The sequence below is a fragment of the Pinus tabuliformis genome, chromosome 4_2 (genome assembly GCF_031772625.1).
Source record: "Pinus tabuliformis cultivar Carrire ecotype Pingquan chromosome 4_2, CPIR1, whole genome shotgun sequence".
Lineage (NCBI taxonomy): Eukaryota > Viridiplantae > Streptophyta > Pinopsida > Pinales > Pinaceae > Pinus > Pinus tabuliformis.
Window position 1 is genome coordinate 1,124,755,789 of NC_142304.1, and position 22,065 is coordinate 1,124,777,853.

A 22,065-nucleotide genomic window follows, 5' to 3' on the forward strand; every position below is an offset into this window, starting at 1 on the left:
GGAAAACTTTGATGAACTGCTGTAAATCTGAGATGCTCGCATCAGGCAGGGTTTTGAACTAACTCTTGACTTTACCTTATAAAGAAAGAACAAAAAGCCCAATACTAACATCTTCTTCATCAACTTCAAAAAGATCAAGAAAAGACTCAAAGTTCAATACATGTCTCTCAGAAGTGATGCTGTCGCGTTCACCATCAAATCTTGGTAGATATAGGTCATGATTTTTAGGGAAAGCATGGGATATAAGAGGTAAAATCAGAGGCTTGTATTGATCTGGAATTTTACAACGTATAGGGGTATGTACAAATGCTGCAGAATCAGTCTTGGTCTCTTGAGGTTCATCAGTTTGAAAATGGTCATCACAAGATTCGGAAAAAGGGTCTTTATCAAGCTCAAAGGCGTGCAAATCTTTGGTATTCACAATCTTCAAAGGGAAGGAATCAAATGTAGGCCGAGGATCTTTTCTCAAACATAGTATACTTTGCAAAGCCTTCTTGACATTCTTGGGAAAAGAGAAGAAATAATTTAGAACAAAGAACAAAATGTCTTGGATGAAATTACAACTTGAATACCTGAACTTTCCATATTGTCCTTTCATGTTTTTGCTGGTCAGGTTCATCCTCTAGTGGAGTCTTTGGATCTGATCTCGAAACTAATTTGGAATCGCCAGGTGAATGATTTCAGCCTTTCCAGTGTTTGATCGTTGTCCACCATCAACAATCAGATTTGAACTTGATACATGTTACTAGGGAAATTTGCAATTCAGATGTTCAGCTTATAAGACTAGACTAGAGATTGACTGAAGCAGCTTTTATCTACTTATGCACTCAAAAAGCAATGTGCAGTTCAAAGCCTTCCTGGCATAACTTCAGGCTCTGTCTGTAGTTTATAAAGCAAGAACACTAACAAACAAATAAGATTGTCTTCCCCAGTATGTTCGCCACTATGTTAGTGCCTAAATCGACCTCAGGCTGAAAAGGTAGGATCCAGGGCCAACATCAAACCACGGTCAACCTGGTACCTAGCCATACCAGGACAGGAGAGGGCTCTCTTCAGGTCAATCTTAGCGAATTATCATCGATGAGAGCTTGAGATGACTGATAGAAATATTGATCTTAGGCTAGGTATGTGTGTGAAAGAGTTTGATTGGATGAAATGATGTGCTTGTTGGCTCTAATGAAAATGCAGATTTTGGGTGCGGGGAATGAGGTTCAACCTTGCAGAGATCTCAATGGGGCAAGGTAGGCAAATGTTTTTGGCACTTCAAATTGAATGATATGGAGGGATTAGACAGGTGAGGAGTTGAAGAGGGCAAGAAAACTCATGGATCCTCTCCAAACAGCTGAAAACATCAAAGACTAAAGCAAACCTCAAGTAGAGCACTGCAATTTCAATGGATTCTACTTACACTCTTGTTTGATTTAGCTGAGAAGAAATAAGAGAGATAATGGCATACAATCACATAAATAAATTCACAATTACAAAGGAAAGCACTGTACCAAGAAAAATTGATCCCAAAGAGTGTTGCAAATCCTGATCTCAATTCCTTAGCCAAAATGCTGATATGAGTGTACAATGAAGCTCAAGGCTTTCTGAAAAGTCCACCCATTCTAATGACTGAGAAAACACATAATATAGACAAAGCATAGCTCATCCTAGCCTCTACGGATCGATCTCACATGTTTAGGAACTGATCCAACTGATTCTAAACTAAGAACTAGAAATCAGGCAGTGGAACAGCATGCCTCTAGAAACAAGGGAACTGATTCATTCAGTTTCAAACAACTTTTAAACAGATGAATCTACCTTACTAAGTGAAAATTTAACATATTTATATCATGATCCATAAATATACATGAAATTAAATCACAAATTTTCCATCAATAAAGTGAGAAAGTCAAACTGGCCAAAACTGGGCGAAAAACAGAGCAATACTTGGTCAAACTGGCAAAATTTCCTCTATGCGCCGCGCCTGATTCTCTATGCGTAGCTCCTATTTGGACCCACTTTTGGAGGCCTTCCCGATGTGAAAATTAGCTCCACGTGTGCTTGTTGGAAAGGTATGCCTGTCTACGTTCCAACCCAAGTGGAATTTTTAAATTTGGCCTCCATTTTCCCTGTCAAAAATCAAATCTCCCAAGACTACTTCCTGTGTGTCAAAATAGGGGCAGTGAGGTCATCTTTTGAGTGTTTTTTACTCTTTTGAGGGCTCAAAACCTGCCCAAATTTCTTGGCCATAGGTAGGAAAGCATAACTTGACATGAAAAATCCAAAAATGCTGAGTTTTTGTGATTTGGAGCCTCCTAGCAAAAGCGAGCGCCACGTGGCGCGGCGCATAGGGCAAAAAATCCTGTTTTTTTGAGCAAAAAATTCCAAAAATGAAAAAAGTGCCCCAAATTTTTTGGAATTTGGGCTGAGTCTTCTGCATCAAGCATCGTGTTGGGCCAAGGAAGCCTCGGCCAATATCTGAAGTCTATCATGCTCCTTTTGCCTCTTTGATGCTCTCTTCAATTTTGCCTTTAAGCTCCTGATTCTAGCTTGGCACACCATATTCCTTGACAAATAATGATATGCCATGTTTCTCAGCATATTCTTCTCATTGATGGCCTTCTCCAACAACCTCTCTAAGTGGATATTGGTTCTTTCAAGCCATGACTCTTGATCGGCATTAACCTCTTGCTCAAGTGAAGTGAGCTGTATTGGTGCTGTGTTGATGAGAAATAGGTGAGCTGTGATGTGTTTTGACTTTTTCCACCAAGGGAAACAGTGATATGAGGGACTATGGAGGGAGAAAATAGTGAGGGATTTAGGGACTATTGGGGTAGGGTTTAATTAGGGAAATAGGGAATTAGGGAATGATTTAGGAGTTTTTGATATAGGACTAGGGTTTGGGGATTAGAGAGTATTTGGGACTTTGGGAAAGGGGATTTGGGATATGGATCTAGTGAATATAAGGGTGTGTGAATTTATGGAATAAGGAAATCAATGGAAAAATTGGGTAAGGGAGTGATTGAGGGATTTGAAGGATGGACTTGGTAGCAAAATAGTCAATACAAAACCCTAGCACTGTTTGCTTTGGAGAGAGAGGTAGGGTTTGATTTTCTTATCCAAACACCATAAGGCAACTACCATCAAACAAGCACCAAATTTGGATGAAAAACAATAATAGAGGCTCAACCTACTTGTACAAGTGAAGACCCATGTGTTTTGAGCAATTTGGAGCAAGTTTTTGAAGTTTTTGGGCTTGCTAGCTGTATGCGCCGCGCATCAAACCCAATGTGTCGTGCCAGTTATGTGCCCCGTGCCCATGTAAATTTACACTGCAAAGCACTACCCAATGTGCCGCGCCTGTTATGTGCGCCGCGCCCGTGTAAATTTACACTGCAGAGCACTACCCAATGCGTCGTGCCTGTTATGTGCGCCGCGCCACCTGCCCAATGCATCGTGCTTTTTCCAGGAGACTTTTGGAGGCCTTCCCGATGTCCAAATTAGGCACGAGATAGCTCGTTGGAAATTTATTTGAGTCTAATTTCCAACCCAAGTGGAATTTTTCAATTTGGAGTTCATTTTCCCTGTCAAAGATCAAATCTCCCAAGGCTAGTCAAAATGTGCAAAATGAGGCTGCCTAAAGGCAGAGTGCTGTTGCAGTCAACTTTTGAATGGTTTCCTCAACTCAAAATTGCGCTCATGATAGCTCATTGGAAATCTCTTTGTGTCTAGTTATCATTGGACTCATGAATAAAGTCATTTGGCCAACCAAGCTACGAGAAAATTTTATTTTCCCAAGGTCACTTAAGAGGTGCATCAATTCTCCCGAGGCAACTGTATTTTTGACATTTCTCTAAAACCACGACACCTGTGTAAAAAGTGAAGGAGGTTTTTCTTCCTTGGCCTATTGTGTAAAAAAATCCTTTCATTTTTCCCAAATTCATCTTTTATTGCTCAGAGACATCATTAGAGTAAAACCTATCTCGATGTGTGGAACAGGGGATTTGTCGAAATGAAGTGAAATGAAGGGGATAAAGGGCTTCTAAATTCTTGAGAAAATTTTGGGAAGTAGGGAGGGATGTTAGGAAGCAAGGGAAAATGGAATTTCAGAGATTGAGTGAGGGGAAGAGGTCCAAAAGGGCTAAACACAGGCCTAGCCTAGAAAATTGTCAAGTTGTAGCAAGAAACTAGGGTTTGTGCGAAAATGAGGAATTTGGGGGATCTCGGTGATGGGAAGTGTTTAATAACGTACATTAAGGATAGGGGAAGGTGTATGAACATCAGGATACAATTTTTGTTGATTATTTGACCATCCAAGAGAAATTACCTTCAAAACCCTAGGAGAGGGAAACGAACCTTACCTAGGCACAACTGAAGCATGAACAAGGTGTAAAATGACCTACTGGAACCTGGCATGATGATGAAAACCCTCTGAATGATGGTACACTCAGATAAATGTTGACATGGTCTGACATTTGGACAACTTTGAAAGGAGTGAAAACAAACCCTAGACCTAATACCTAGTGATCAAATTTTTACTTGAAGACTCACTGAAATGATAAAATTTGACCTTGACACCTTAAAATCACTTTGTAAGAGCATGTTTGATCACTTGAGGAAGGCTGCAAAGACTGACACTAATAGCTATAATGTTACAGGATGTTGGCATTATTTTGATGAATTTGATTATTACATGTGGATGAAAATAATATTGGGTGGAGCATTTATTTTTTTATTCTACTATTCAAAATATGAAGAGTTTGGAAACGAATGAGTGGAAGGAAAAGAGTTAAGCCTATTCACTTCATATTATTATGTGGGATACAAACAACTAGCAAACAATCTTTATAAAAGATGTGATTCTCAAAGGCATGAGTGGTTAAACAGTGGGAGAATGTGCGAGAGATGATTGACATGTTGTGCATTAGTTACCTAGCACATATGAAGCTTATGTGAAGCAGATTTGAAGGGAAGATGAGGCATAAATGAAGATGGAGATATGCATAATTTATGACCTTGTAAACCAACACATTGTTGTTTCTTGTTTGCATCAGGGGATTGTAGTCTCCTTTCAAATAGTGGCTTGAGAAATATCAAGTGGGAGCCCGTTCAGGTAGGAGCCTCATGTGGCTTGTAGCCTACAAAAAATGTATGGGATTCATATTTTCCTTGCATGTTGCATCTTGCAGAAAATTGAGGTAGCAGCCTCCGGTAGATTGGAGCCTACAGAAAATCAGATGTAATAAGGGAGTATGAGCTTGCCTTTGCATAAAAAAATAACAAAATAGTGGTTTTATCCCTTTATGGGTTTCCACTTATATCTCGTGTCAATATGCATTGTTATTATTGTTGAACTCACATGGAATGTAAATATCAAATGTGAAAGATAAGCATTAGATTGCATATATTATTGACATGATATACATTTATAGTACATGGTGTGACCCTTGGATTCATATTCCAAGTGGTCTCTTGGACTCCAGTGGATGTTCACAATTCCACAACAACCCATAGAGGATTAGGTGTCCAACATTGCCCCCCTTAATCCGAAGGGGTATGTATGAGTCCAAGAAGAGAGTTGTAATAGAAAATGTGCAAAAATATGGATGACAACACTAGGCTGAATGTGCTCTCTGAAATGTTGGTATGAGGGGGGTGGTTTAAGGATGACCACCAAGACTGGAATGCTTAGTGCAGTTCCCAGTACTCTTCCAAGTCTAGCAAGACGTTGAAATATTCTACAAGAGGAAGTGTCCCAAATGCTTTGGAGAGGGAGACCTTCAACCTGAAAAAGGGAGGTCTACAACCTACAGTGGTTTAAGGATGACCACCAACTCTGGAATGCTTAATGCGATTCCTGGAACTCTTCTAAAACTGCCAAGAAGCTGAAGTCTTCTGCTAGATGAAGTCAGGGAAAATTTTAGGGGCTAATATTCATAGGTGGGCTAATTTTCCATGCCTTTTCAAATTTTTTTTCCAATTTCCATTTTTTTTCTAAAATAATTCGCCCAAATTTTATAGTACACCATTATTTTGCCTTAAAAATCGCCAAAATATTATATCGACTAATATAAAATCATTGGAAATCTAAATATTTCTACAAAAATATCATCAAAATTTTTATTAGGGACTAAGATTCGCCAAGGTTTCTAAACTTTAAGATAAACTTCCATCCTTAAAATTTTCCCTGGAGGAAGTGTCCCCAATTCTTTGAAGGAAGTCTTAACCCCGCATAGATGTTTTAAGGCTGACCACCAACTGAAGGCATGCTCAGTGGAATCTCTGTCTTTGGCTACAACTCTGAATCCAGTATGGCAGGTTGTGGCTCAGGCTCGCTTGATGTGGCTTTGAAACTTGTAGATGACCATCACTTCCCCCCTTGTCAGATATAAGGTGAGAAGATGAAGAGATCTTGACTGCAAAAATTTTCAATATTCGATAACAAATCATGTTGTATGAGTGAAATATCTTCTTGGTTGTTGAAGCCCATTGCTAAGAAGAGATCTATCCAAGATGAATCTTTGTTCTTGTAGGAGGCTTGTTTTTGAAGCATCTATGTGAAGAATGAGTACGCTGACCACAAAGCTTACATAGATGAATATCAAAACAATGATCTTTCATATGGCTAATTTGGTCACAGTGTTGGCATTTAACATTTTGTTGTTGTTGTTGTGGAACAGGAGCAGAAACTGGAATATCTAAAGGTGTACTATCATAAAGGAATCTAGCACTCTGAAACTGAATGGGCTTTGAGTAATATGGAATGTGAAAGGACACATTATTTTCATATCCAAGACCGGTTTTGTGTTTGTTATGTACAAGTTCTTCCCAAGGTCTCATGATTGGCTTGGAAAGTGCACGTTGAATTTCTACTTCTGCATGCAATTTTGCTGCTTCATTGGGTACTCGATCTGAATCAACTTGCTGGTTATGGGAGTCTGTTTCAATGTTATGAACAGAAACAGGTTCAGAATGATGACTCTTCTGTTTTAATTCATTTTGCTGAAGTTGAGATTCGAACTGCAAAAATTCTAACTTTTCTTATGCATTATGCAGACAACTCTGAATGTCAAAGAGAGTGTCTTTGCTGATGTTTTCCATCTCATAAATAGTGGAATGCATTAAAGTATTCAACAACTATATTTCATCATCAATCCTAGCCATTTTCTCCAATCTTATAATTAATACCTTAGGCTAGAAATTGCACAGAATTTGTTGGACTATAGTTGCAAATTACAACCCTTTAATTGCTGCTACACAAACTCGATGCATATGCTGTAATTTAAAAAATGGAGAGACATGCCAATGCATATAATAATTTCAATGCAAAATTAACATGCTCAACTAAATTCCATGGGCATTTAATATCAATGCATACCCATCACAACTCACAAAGTTGCACTAACTATATTCCACATCACATATAATTTCATTGCATCGAATGTGTATGCACAATATTCAATAGATGCACAGATATTATGATTAGTGATTCCAATGCGCAACCTCCAAAAAAGAACGCACAACCGAATTATTTTAACGCATTTTACATGGCAATCAATTAACACATCACCAAAAATTAAGTAGGATTTGAACGCACAATGAAGGATTTCCCAACCGGACTTCTGCCCACCAGTGTTTTTGACACCTTCAAAAGATGGCGACGTTGTTGAGGATGTTACTCATCAACGCCAATTTTCTCTTGACCGTTTCCTGTTCAGCTCTTAATGCATCAACGACCTCAACAAATGGAACAATGTTGTTTTAATGCTCTTTTGAACTCTGCATCTTCTCCACTATTGGTTGTCATGGAACTAAACGCCTTCCGTACAAATCCCTCCCATATGTTAATAGCGATGAATAATAAAATTTAAATAACAACTCTTCCGCTTCAGAATAGATCCATGATTAGAGGCCACAATTATATTCGCATTATCTGTTGAACGTATGCCATATAGGAGCCACTTACTCTGATATGATTTTATGGGTGATCTGAATAGGTTGAGACCAAACTAACACAATCATTAAAATCCCATTTGGGAAGTTAGAGGTTGCAAATTATTTATGGTTTTAACTCTATCTGTATCAAATATTATTCCTTCTTTGCTCACAATATGGCCCAAAATATTTCCTTTTGATACTGCAAACAAATGGTTCCTTCGATTAAGAGATATGCCATATAATCTACAATGTTGGAAAAATTGTCTCAAATGCATGATATGTCGTTCCCTTAATTTTGAATGGATTGTAAGATCATCATGGTAATCTTCCATGAACTTACCAATCATCTCTTTAAATGCATAACCCATATGTCCTTCTAATGTAGCTCTAGCATTTTTTAATCCAAAGGGAATCCTAGCATATGAAAATGTCCCTCATGGTGTTACAAAAGTAGTCTTGTATTGATCATATTTGGCAATTAACACCTGATTCTATCTGGTGGACCCATCATGTATTGAAATTAAAGCAAAACCAACAACTTGTTCAATGAGGAGAAATTATGTATTTAGTAGTGGATAATTATCTTTCACAGACACTTTATTAAGATCTAAAAACTAAACACAAATCTAAATACATCGTTCTTATTTTTTACTACTAGAGCATTGGAAATCAACTTAAAATCTTTGTTGGAAGTATAATACATGCCTTTTTCATCTTCTCAACTCTGATTTTGACTAGTGGCTTCAAATTTGGATCTATGGATCTAGTGTTTTTCCTAAAAGGTTTTCCACCTTCTTTGAGTGGTATCATGTGCTGGAAACTAGATATATCATATTCTTTCAAGTCATAATAAGCCCATGCAAAGACATCTAGAAACTCATTGAATAAATCAAGGTATTATTGAATTTATTTTTGGGCATAGTTGGTTTACAAGTTTAGATATTTTGGATTTTCTTATATACCAATATTAATCTTTTGAGTTTCTTGAAATTTTATTAAATAATATTCTTTTTTAAGATTCTCATTGTGTGATTAACAATTTCTTGTAAATAAAGACTCAAAATTGATATATCTTTTTGGGAGAGGGGATTTTTACATCTTTGGTGAGGATTGTGTTTTTATGGTCCACATCATCTTGGGGATAATTAGAATCTTGATATTTTGATAGCATTTCTTTTGCATGATACATGAATTCTTTGGCATGCTCATCATTTTCGAAGAATTTCCACTAATCCACAATACCAGGTATTGATGGGTAGTAGATGTTCTCTACATGAAAAGAAATTTGAGATATGTGATCATCTAGATTGAAAAGGGATCATTCCACTACCAAGGAGTCATCCATTTGATTTTTTTCTAGTGGAACAAATATTATGTCAAAAGGATTGAAATTTCTGAAGAATATCCCAAACCCTTGTAGCATAACATTCCAATCGTTGCTTGTTTATATTATACTTTTTCTTGATTTGATTTAAGATCAATTCAAAATATCCTCTCATAACTAAATATTTAATATGAATCTGAATGGTTGGTATTAACCCTTCAGTTAGTGCCTCATATTCTGCCTATTATTTGTGCAAGGAAACTCTAGTCTAAAAGCATAAGATAAATATGAGAGCTTGGACCATGAAATACTCTCCTGACTCAAATTCCATAACTTAAACAAGAGTCATTGAATGACATTTTCCAAAATCCAAGAAAAATATCACTTTGACAATATTTATTTAGTGTTATATTGAGGATATCATAATTTTCTATCCCTAAATATTGACAATTATGAACAACATTTGATTCCTTTTTCTTAAATAAAATGGGTTTCCTTTGTTCTCTTGGGATTCTAGTAAGGGTTCTTTGTTTGACAATATCATATAGTTTCCATAATTCATGATATATCCTCTAATCCTAGAACCCCAATCATGACCAAGAACAACTCCATAGGAAGCTTGGAGATCGACAAAAACTATAGTGAATACTATGGTTATATGTGTTTCCAATCTTATCCATGCACAAAAGTCTTTAATTTCAACATAGGAAAGGACTTTTCTTGAATTTATAGCACAAATATTTTCTCTAACTTCATAATATTTAGTGCATTCTAACCCCAAGGATCCCATTACTGAAAGTGGCATGATATTATTTGTGGCTTTGTTGCCTACCATACAATTATGCACAATACAATCGTGATTTTCAATAGGAATATAAAAAGGAGAAACCTTTCCTCTTACTCTTTGTTAAAATTAATTGGGTATTTCTTGACTACCATCCAAAGCTACTTATATTCTTAAATTTGATGGACCCATGTTCTACAAGATTTTAATAGGTTCTCCCTTTTTGAGGCAGTCAAGAAGAGACATAGTGATTTGCAGCTTCCTAAATTCATCCAATATTATAAGGTATTTCTGTTTTGGTGTTATCTTGTTCCTTTATCAAATATGGAGTGCCTTGTTGTGATGTTGATTGAGGAGAATTATTAATATTTTTTCCTTTATCGACCTAATTATCTTGTTTGAATTTTCTTATTTGAGCTTTTTTCTAAACCAAATTTTCTTAGTATTCTTTAGAATTTTCTAGTTCAACAAAGTCACCTGCAGTAAGAATCTGCATATTTTCTTCATATTGCATTGATTATAAGATATGAGGTTCTTAAATTATTTCAACCATTAATGGATATAAATATTATTAAGTTTCTTCAAACACATCGTATTCTCCTAATACAACTGCATTTGGATATATCCTCTAATCCTAGAACAACAATCATGACCAAGAACAACTCCATAGGCAGCTAGGAGATTGACAAAAACTATAGTGAATATTGTGGTTATATATGTTGGCAATCTTATCCATGCACAAAAGTCTTTAATTTCACCATAGGAAAGGATTTTTCTTGAATCAATAGCATAAATATTTTCTCTAACTTCACAATATTTAGTGCATTCTAACCCCAAGGACCCTATTGTTGAAAGGCATGATATTATTTGTAGCTTTGTTGCCTACCATGCAATTATGCACAATAGAGTTGTGATTTTCAATAGGAATATAAAAGGATAAACCTTTCCTCTTACTCTTTGTTGAAATTAATTGGGTCTTTCATGACTACCAACCAAAGCTACTTCTATTCTTAAATTTGATGGACCCATGTTTTCTAAGATTTTAGTAGGTTCTCCCTTTTTTGAGGTAGTCAAGAAGAGACAAAGTGATTTGCAGCTTCCTAAATTTATCCAATATTGTAAGGCAATTTTTTTGTGATGTTATCTTGTTCCTTTATCAAATATGGAGTTCCTTGTTGCAATATTGATTTAGGTGAATTATTAATATTTTTTCCTTCATCAACTTAATTATATAGTTTGAGTTTTCTTGTTTGAGCTTTTGTCTAAACCAAATTTTCTTAGTATTCTTTAGAATTTTCTAGTTCAACAAAGTCATCATGAGTAATAATATGCATATTTTCTTCATATTTCATTGATTCTAAGATATGAGACTCTTAAAATATTTCAACATTAATGGATATAAATATTCTTAACTTTCTTCAAACACATCATCTTCTCCTAATACAATTACATTTGGATTTCGCATGCAGGGTGCTTTTGGTCTATTTTCTTCAAGTCTTTGACTTCTATCAATTCATTATCTAGGGTTTGGTAATCATCATTCTTCTTTCATGGGACATTTTTTGTGAAATAATATTATCGCTTCTCTTGAGACATGTAATCTCATTTTGCATTTGTTGCAGTGTGTAATTAATCTACACAATGTTTTCCTCTTGTTGTGTTCTTGACACTTCGTATACAACATTTCTTATGTTTGGAGGTTGTCCTAAAAAAATATCTCATCCAACTCCTTGGTCTTCAAAACTACTTCTCACAATTCCTTGATCTTGTAAAATTCCTCTTCCAATTGATTGATCTTGTATCAACCTTGATGAGGAGTAAGGTTGAGAAGATAGTGTTAGCTTAGATGCTTGCCTCTAGACATGATGCCTACAAATTTCAATGATAACATTTGAGGTAACAACATTCCCCCCTTGTTTTTATAGAGAGGTCACTCCCCTTTAACAAAGAACTTTCAAATTCAAGAAAATATAGAAAACTGTAGAGGCTTGAGATAGGACCAAACATTAAATATTCACAATGATATAATATACATTGATATAGGAATTAAATAAAGTTTTGAAACCAATAATTTCCAGCATAATTTTGAGTAAAGAATCAAACATTTTGACATAAGAAATTAATTGTGGGATGCATTTACAAATAAATTTAAAAGACATTTTCATTCAGACTCATTGGGATGAAAAGAGTTACACTCTTGCAATCTTCAAGATTAAAAGTCAAATTTGAAAGATTACACTAGAGATGGACTCTTGGTAGTTCTTGAAGGAACCTCTAAAAAATATACAAGTGTTTAAATAAGGTCTATAATATTCTAGAAAATTAAAAATGCATTCATCCATTTAAGGATAGGGATGGGGCTCCCACTAACCATATAATAAAGAGAAAATAGTGTTGGAAAAACCTCTATTTTGTGTTCAATACTTCTTCCATTTAAAATACTTGATGTGTGCCTAAAACCTAATAATTGATATTGTCGATGAGTTATCTTGAAGTCGCTACCTTCTTTAAAGTATCTTTGTGTGATTACCCAATGGAATTTTGTAAAGGTGCAATGGTGATTTCTTGTTTCACTCGAACTTGAAGTAACTCATCTTGAATGTCTTTTAAATCATAACCAACTTGATGTACTATGTCAAATTGGTCTTTCTTGCTAATGAAATGAATTAATCACTTTTCAATATTCTCTTTCAAGTAATCAACAAGTTTGTTGAAGTCATTCACTCATTTGATCCTCGCTATAATGGTTATTTAAGTCAATGAGAAATGTGCCTAATTTAATACCATATATCTTAAGTCACATGAAGCATGTGTTGGCCTTAATGATCTAATGCATCTTGAAAAAATGTCAAGGGGAGAATAATGAATACGAGAATTGAATATCAGATGTTACCAAGGAATTCCTCTAGTATCTACATGCAACAAGAGAGAAAGTGTAGGAATGCCTAAGTAGGGAATAATGTGGGAAAGACTACAAGGTAATGTAGGAGGAATTCACGTGAGAGGAGCTCATGCGGGAGGAGAAGTGAAGAAAAGGCCTGTTGTAACTTGCATCAATGATAAAATGGGTAAGTATAGGAAAAGGTATGATTTATATGTTGTGGAAATGAGGGTACAAATTTCAAAACTGGAGATGTTGGTGCAAGATGACTTGAAGAAAAACAGGGTATGCAACCTACATACACAAAAACAACTAAGTGTGGTGGATTTTCTGGGTTGTGATTAATGCAAGAGGGATAACATAGAAAAGAGTTTGACACCACACAAATGTAAAATTTATTAAATATCACAAAAAAGGAGAGAGTTGGCAATAATATAGAGTGAAAGAAGACACGTACAACTTATCAATAATTGTTAGTCAATAAGACTCTTAAACAAAAGCATTATCGAGATGAGAATGCCAAAAATTAGATAATTGAAGTGGGGTAAACCAAAAAGGAATGAAAAGTATAATGAAATAAAGAATAGAAGCATTCTCGTAATACCAAAAAATAAAAAAAATGTTTGGTTCATAATAGATCCACATATCTTCTCTAACATAATAGTGATATATTATTTTCATTCATTGTTTTGAAGCTATCAAATGATGTAATTACTTCTTATACCTACCAGGCATAGGTATATGGCGATTAATATCACCTTGATGACTTGATAGATATCACACTCAAAATCTATTAACTATTTTGACTTATCTTTATATCACTCATTTAACCAAAGTTTTTTTTTTTACAATCAAGCCAATTTTTTTTTATATTTTAAAAAATATACATAGAATACAATCATGGAGGTTTGGAATAGCTATTTGTGGACAGAAAAACATGAATGTGTTAAGAGAGAATTGGGATACCATTTTCCCATGAGAGGGAACCCACATGGTCTCTCAAATAGTTTTGAACAAAAAGTGGTAACTTAGAGACAGAAAAGTAAATTGAACATGACTAAAACAAAGAGGACAAGAGAAAAATTGGGGAGACCAACTTCCCATGAAAAGGAAATCAGACACTCTCTCTAAGAGTTCAAAGCCATAATGGTGATAAAATGACACCAAAATAATGTAAACATAATTGAAAAATAAATAACATGAAAAGTTAATACTTTGAGAAAGATTATCTAGGGAATTTAGCATGCATGTTTGGGCGGTTCCTTTCCCTCATAAGTCTTGGTTTTGGTGAGATGCACTTGCTTCCTAGGAACCTTACCTTACAGAGTTTTTTCCTTCCTAGCCAATTCTTGTTGCTACAGGTAGAGGAAGGGGTTATCGTATCCTTTAGGAATCCAAGGGGAACACTCCCATTCGATGAATGCTCCCCCAGTGTATGATTTTACTTTTCTTTGTGAGGGCTCCCCTTTGGTTTTTCCCTCAACACCGAACTCGCTGGATAAGTTCATCGCTTTCCCGACTGGTTCAGGTGAGATGTGACTGTCGACCACCATTTTTTTATTGGCTTGAGGTTTTGTGTGAGCTAGACTAGGAAGTCTTTTTCCTTGATTGGAGGATTCCACTTCTTCAATCCCTGTATTCGAATTAGACAACACTAGAGGAGGGGGAGGAGGGGAAAGGGAAATTCCATTTCTCTAGACATGTTTGTTAAGGCCATTTATGTGTGAACTAGAAAGGCATTGAGTTCAACAAATCTTCCTTCGGATCTCTCCCAGGCTTGTTCCTAATCAGAGAGTTGTCTGCAAAGAAAATTACGTATGAGCCAGTGGTCATTCCCTATATTTAGTCTCTCCTCAACTTCCATGGAAACAATGAGGTGGTGGATATGAATAGGCATTTCCTCATCCAACTGTTCTTTTCCTTGACCATGCAGGCGAGAGAGAGGTTGGAACCCGTGACCTTTGCCCCCACATCTAGCTCGACTACATTCCCTCGCTAAGATGACTAGACCTATGAACTCTCTTCCACAAACCTGAAACAACCTAAGTTTGATTGCCACTCCTGACCCCCATTGACCATCCACTTGCAGAGTAGAGAGGATGAAAGAACGAATGTTGGAGTGAATGTCAGAATCACAGTAATGGTGGAATGCATGTCATGCTCTAATCTTAATGGCCTTGTCCTCATCTAGACCTCCTTCGACTAGATGCAATGAATGTGGTTTGTGGTGAGTTCAAGGAATGGCATGCAACAACTACCCCTCCTTGTTTCGCATGTGATTACCCAAATTCGGGGAACCAAAGTTTTTTTTAATTGTATTTAAAATAATTTATTTTTTATAAATATTTTTTGATTGGGAAAGAAAATAAATGTCTTATTATGGCCTTCACTATTCCCAACGTATATTTTTCTTTAAAAAATTTACATTAGCCTAAGTCCTGGAAGTGTGTATATTGCAATGGATATTGCATTGACTCCAAATCAGTTGTTGTGACTTATTTTTTCCTTTCCACTGGCTACAGCTTCCACCACCACACCACTACCTCTCTCCACTGCCTAAACCCATCACTCGATCTCCCTTCTTAAGAAACTTGCTCCCCCTCTATAGCTATATATAGATATATAAGATGAATAATCTTCTTGAATCACCACCTGCACAACACTACTAACACCAAGGATTCATCCCCAAACTAGGGGAAGGGATACCAAGCAAAACCATATTAGGCAAACTAGAAAACCATATTAGGCAAACTAAGAGCTAAGCCATACTTGATTCATTGCAAGAGACTTAATTTTGATCGCTAGAACTATGATAAACAAGTGATAATACAATCCCGGCTTGGTCTACCTCAAAATCATCTCACCTTGATTCCCAACGTCATAAAATTGAATTAGAAGGGAGGCAAGATGGACTATTAACTTTGGAGTATCTGAAAACATTGAATAAATATAAAGTTCACTATATTCACTATAATATGGATGATTTTTTTATATTCTTCAAATACTTAAGGGTGACCTATTAAAGAAAAACCTTAACACAATAACATTTACCTATGATTAACTCTATAATTATAATTCACTTTTTTTATTTACCCATGGTTGGCTTTGTCGTATTGTTTCCATTTCTAGTGTGCTTGGATTACTTGTATAACAGCAACATAGAAAAACCTTAACACAATAACATTTACCTATGATTAACTCTATAATTATAATTCACTTTTTTTATTTACCCATGGTTGGCTTTGTCGTATTGTTTCCATTTCTAGTGTGCTTGGATTACTTGTATAACAGCAACATAGCCAATATACGTAAGACCTTATGAGATAGATTGCCATCAAATCAGATTTGAAGTATTGGCATCATAGAAGTCAAATTTGAAGTATTTTTTTTCAGCACGAATAAAAAATTATATATTTATGATATATATTTTGAAACTATAAGCATACATGTCTATGATATAATGCCAGATGCATAGACTTAATGCCAGATGCATAGACTGTAGAGTGGATCATACCACATCTTTGAGGATGACAAAATAATTTGGAGGATGTCCAGAATACATACACGGAAAATGAGAGGAGATCAGTAGATATAGAAATCAAAGAGATTTACAAAATTGCAAAATATAACTGCAAATAAGGATGGGTATATCTTCACTGAGAGATCTGCCATGTGTGGATGTGAAAAGTAAAAATATACCAGAATTAATTATCATTCTTTAAAGCTGTATACCCTGAAAACAAAAATCTTGGATTTGGTAGATGTTGCTGTCCGCTTTGGTCTGCATTTTAGATAATGCATCAGCCTTTTTGTTTTTGTTCCTGTCAATATGAGAAATAGAATAGTCCCTCCTGTTGTTCTATAACGCTGCAATCCTGCCTTTTTGTTTTTGTTCTTGTCAATATGAGAAATAGAATAGTCCCTCCTATTGTTCCATAAAGCTGCAATCCTGTGAAGTATTAGCATCATAGAAGTCAATGCATAACATAACATAAAACTATGATATAGATTGAAATCAAATAAGATTTATAGTATTAGCATCATAGAGATCATTAGCAATGAAAACCCAACTCAAAATGAATTGAGTTGGTTCACCCTGAACCAACAAACCATTCGTACTACTAACGCGGGCAAAGATTCAAAAAGGGGCTTTGAATAAGAGTTGATTTAGTCAAATACAAAATACCAAAAAAACGAATAATTGAAATCATTGGCATCTGGGATCATTTGTGCTTATTTTTTCTTCAATCTCTAAAGCAAAGCAACGAGCTTCACTGAGATTTTTTATATTGAAGAAATCACAAACATGTTCTGTATTTCTTCAATGAACTTCGACCATGTGTTTCAAGAAATCTTGAAATTAAAGGTATACACATGCACAGGCTCTCTGGAAGATGGATGAACATAGTAATGAATAATAATAATGATCGAGCAATGCGCTCGGCAAATTTTCCAACTAGCGAGATTTTCTTGGTGGGATTTGGAGTGGGAAAATCGATGTCGAAAATCTCTGCAATCTCTTGAGAACTTCATCCTGCTTTTCTCAGATAATTTGACATCAAATCTGAGAACTTCATCCTGCTTTTCTCAAATAATTTGACATAAATTCTTCTTTCAATTGCAAGTTGCCTAAATCTTATTTAATGTCAATATAGCTACAGAACCCTGACTTCTACCCCATTATTTTATGTTCCTGCTAAATTTCTGGTCATTTAGCTTGGTAGGATTCTTCTCATATTCCTTAAACCATCAATCCCCGGCGTGCCTAAAACACCCTGAAAATTTCAATGACAAATTAAAAAAAAAAAATAGAACTTCCATTACGTTAACATCCAATAGCAATGATAATTTTTAAAATAGAACTTCCACTACTTTAACATCCAATATCAAATACAATTTTCATGAATGGATCATGGCTCTAATAGTTTAGGACTTTCCAATCATGGGTCTGAGAATTTAGGACTCTTTCTAATCAAAACTAACATGGCTCTGAATCATAGTATCACTAACATGGCTCTGAGTCATAGTATCACTAACATGGCTCTGAATCATAGTATCTTTAGAATCAAAATAGATTGTTGAAAAATGAAGGAATGTTTAATTTGTATAGTTAGTTTGTTGCTGCATAACTCCATACATTTCAGGGCAAAGAAGTATCACATGTTTCATAGTCTAATAATAACACTTAACTTTTTACTTTATTACTAATATATGTTGTAAGATATACAACCTCTTCAATAGGGTATGAATGTATGTATGTGCTTATGATTTTGTTCTAATCATTCTAGTTTCATGGGTATGGATGTAAACAACACTAGTTATATTGTTAAAAAAAAGAAAAAAATCAAATGATAATTATATTCATCAACTAGAAATTATGACATTTATTTCTATAATTTCCAGAACTAAAAAATATTTCTCTGTTTTAATCATTTAAAAGAAATACAAAACTTTTAATGTATTTAATACAAGGTGAGTGTGATGCATTCAGTTATGCATAACTTTTAATGTGTTTAATACAAGTGAGTGTGATGCATTCAGTTATACATGCAAAGGATATTGAACATAATTTTTTTTGAGATAGAATAAGAAATTTTAGAATAATAAAAACATTTCCACATTTCCAAAACATCATTGACAATGGATCTAAATTTATTGTTCACATTTGCATACAATCAACCACATATTTATGTACAAACAAGGAAAGGGAAATAAGACTCAAATTACATCATAGTTTAGTTACATAACTACCACTTTGTTACAATAGACTAAGATGTGGAAGAACTTTGACCTTCACAAATGTTGTTCATAGTAGTACTTGTACTACCCAACAAATGTGTTAGATTTGATTGGAATTTGGGAATGGCAGTAGTGCTCAAAAAAGTGTCTTTGATGTTTTGCAACATGCATAGAATGCCCATCATAGTAGGTCATCCTTGAGGAGATTCATTTGTGCAAAGTAAGCCCACATTTATGAGTGAACTGAGACAATTGAGATCCTTATCTTCTTCACTGCATCTATTAGTCCTCCTCAATAGACCCGTGTCGACTACTTCTTGTACTCGGTTTGGAAAACTACTACCCACCCATTTTTGCAAGTTCATTCCTTCAACAAACATGTCATGTGTGGGCTTCTTTCTAGTGAGCATTTCCAATAACACTATTCCATAGCTATATACATCGCCTTTTATTGTAACTTGTCCTCCCACTCCATATTCTGCATTCATAGATCCTCATCTTAAATTTTTTAATTCAAAATGTTAAGCAAACATAAGAAAATCATAACATTGCTTAAGATGGTATATAGTTTAAATAATACCTGGAGGAATGTACCCTGTAGATCCTTTGAGTGCATTTGTGGAAGTGAGAGCTCCATCTTCATTACTTGCAAAACATATAGTAGCAATGCCAAAGTCTATTAAATATGCAGTCATATCTTCACCCAACAACACATTGTTGGGTTTCAAATCACAATGAATCACTTGCACAAAACAATGGTGATGGAGATATGTCATGCCTTGGGCAATGTCTATTGCTATATTCAACCTTTGAATCAAATTCAAACTACTTTGTTCTCCATCATCGGGATATAACCACTTTTCTAGGCTTCCATTTGGCATTAATGGAAATATCAAAGCTTTGATTTCGAGATTTGAATAACAGGTTATGACCCGAATCAAATTTCGGTGTCTAACTTTACCCAAAACTTTGCACTCTCTATCAAAACTCTTTTGAGCCCCTTCATTTTGTAGATTGAGAATCTTGACAGCGACCATTGTGCCATCATTCAAAACCCCTTTGTACACTTTGCCAAAACTACCAACTCCTAACAAGTTGGCATCACTAAATTCATTTGTTGCGATGACGAGCTCTGCATAGGAGATTCTTCGATGCCCCACATTTAATGTTGGACCACTCTCTTTTTGAATATGTCTCTTGCATTTTTGTCTCCACAAGATTGCAAGAAACAAACACAATACAACAAATGCTACAACAAAAACAAGTGCGATAACTCTTTTTAGATTTAGAACACTTTCATGTTTATGAGCATTGCATTGTGGTAGATTTACCCAAGGTCCACATAGACCAAGATTTCCCATAAATGCAGTGGCGGCAATCTTTTTGAAAACTCCCTCTTTAGGGACTTCTCCTGACAACTTGTTAAAAGAAAAATTCAAGTGATGGAGCATTGTGAGATTTTCTAGCGATATGGGTATTCCACCTGACAAATTGTTGGACGAGAGATCTAGGTCCTGAAGGCTGAGAAGTTCACTGAGGGATAGTGGAATTGGACCTTCAAGTGTGTTGCAAGAAAGATTAAGATATTCTATTTCTTGGCAACTTCCAAGTGCACTTGGAATGTAACTAGTTAATTGATTTGCAGAAATATCTATAGCTTGAAGCTTATTGAACTTTCCTAGTGCTAAAGGTACATGGCCATGTAATAAATTGTTTGACAAGTTGAAATAGAAGGCTAAATTTGCAAGGCCTGCAACTTGTGGAGGTATGTGCCCAGTAAGTTTGTTGTATGATAGATCTAGCAGTAGTAAGTTCACACATTTCCCTAAATTTGCAGGTATATTTCCTGATAATTGGTTATGGTTAAGATATAAATATCTTAGCTGCTGGAGGTTGGCCACAAAATCAGGGATTCTTCCAGAGAGATTATTCTTAGAGAGATCTAAGAGCCCTAAGGTTTTTAGCTGCCCAATTTCCATAGGGATGTTTCCTTGTAAATTATTGGAATCCATATATAACCTCTCCAACTTCTGAAGCATATTAACTGAAGAAGGGATTGATCCTGTAAAAAAATTACTTTCTAAACCAAGGAACGTTAAACTAGTTAGGTTTCCAATTTGTGGAGGTATTCCTCCGGCTAAATCATTGAAACTCAAGTCTAAGAGGTAGAGTTTTGTAGAGAGGTGGCCTATAGAAAACGACAATTTCCCTGTGAGATTATTCACGGATAAGTCTACATCTTGTAGATTGGAACAGTTACTAAGAGCAGTAAGAATGGGGCATCTCGTGGTGCTGCCGCTAATCAGGTGATTGCCGCCGAGGAAAAGAGTCCGCAGATGTGTCAATTTAGCCAACTCCATGGGCACTATTCCGTTGAGCTGGTTGGCTGCTAAGTCAATCACTTGAAACTTTGTACAATTGAAAAGGGAAGAAGGAACGCTGCCACTCAGCTGATTAGCATCCAGATTAAGATAGCTGAGCTGGCTTAGCATACCCAATTCGGAAGGAACACTGCCGTGAAGGTTGTTATTTGCCAAATATAAGTACTGCAAATAGGATATGTTTCCCAAGCAGTCCGGGATTGTTCCCATCAAATTGTTAACTCCCAAGGCCATGACTACTAGGTTGGGGAGAGTACATAGTTGTTGGGGAATGTTTCCTGTGAGATTGTTATAGGAGAGAGTCAAGTTCTGCAAACTGCGGCACATACCGAGAGTGGGCGGAATGGAACCCTGGAGTTGATTGAGAGAAAGGCGAAGCAGCTTTAAGCGAGAGAGGCTTCCCAATTGATAGGGAATTTGACCGTGGAAACTGTTATTGCGAAGGCTGAGTACTCTAAGAAAGGAGAGATTGGCGAGAAGGGGAGAGATTGTACCTTGTAATCCCATGCTTGAAACATTGAGGGAAACGACTCTCTGCCTGCGCCTGCTGCATATGATACCCTTCCACTGGCAGAATGAAACATTTGGTTTCCAGGTGGCAGCTAATGATTGGTAGGGATCATATGTGATGGCAGACTTGAAAGCAAGCAGAGCGTGTTGATCAGAAGCATTGGTGAGACGAGGGAAATGGGCGATGGGCAGGGAAAACACAAAAGGATTGAAGAAGAGAATGAACGAAAGGGTGGCGAGGAGAAGCATTCTGAGAAAAATCTGCATTTCTGGAATCACCGATACAGCAGAAAATGGAGTTTGGTAGCGTAGCTATATAGCAGCAGAATTGCCCGAAGAATCATATCTTTCCGCTATCTTCGGGTTTGTTCGTTAATTTTCCAAAAGAAGGAGCGCACTCACATAAATTAAAGTTTGCTTTTTGAATTTTGAATAAAGTAAGAAAAGTAAGAAAATGTATCACACTTCCATAAAATAATCACAAAGCATTGACTGCACATTGACTGGGTAAAATTAGTCA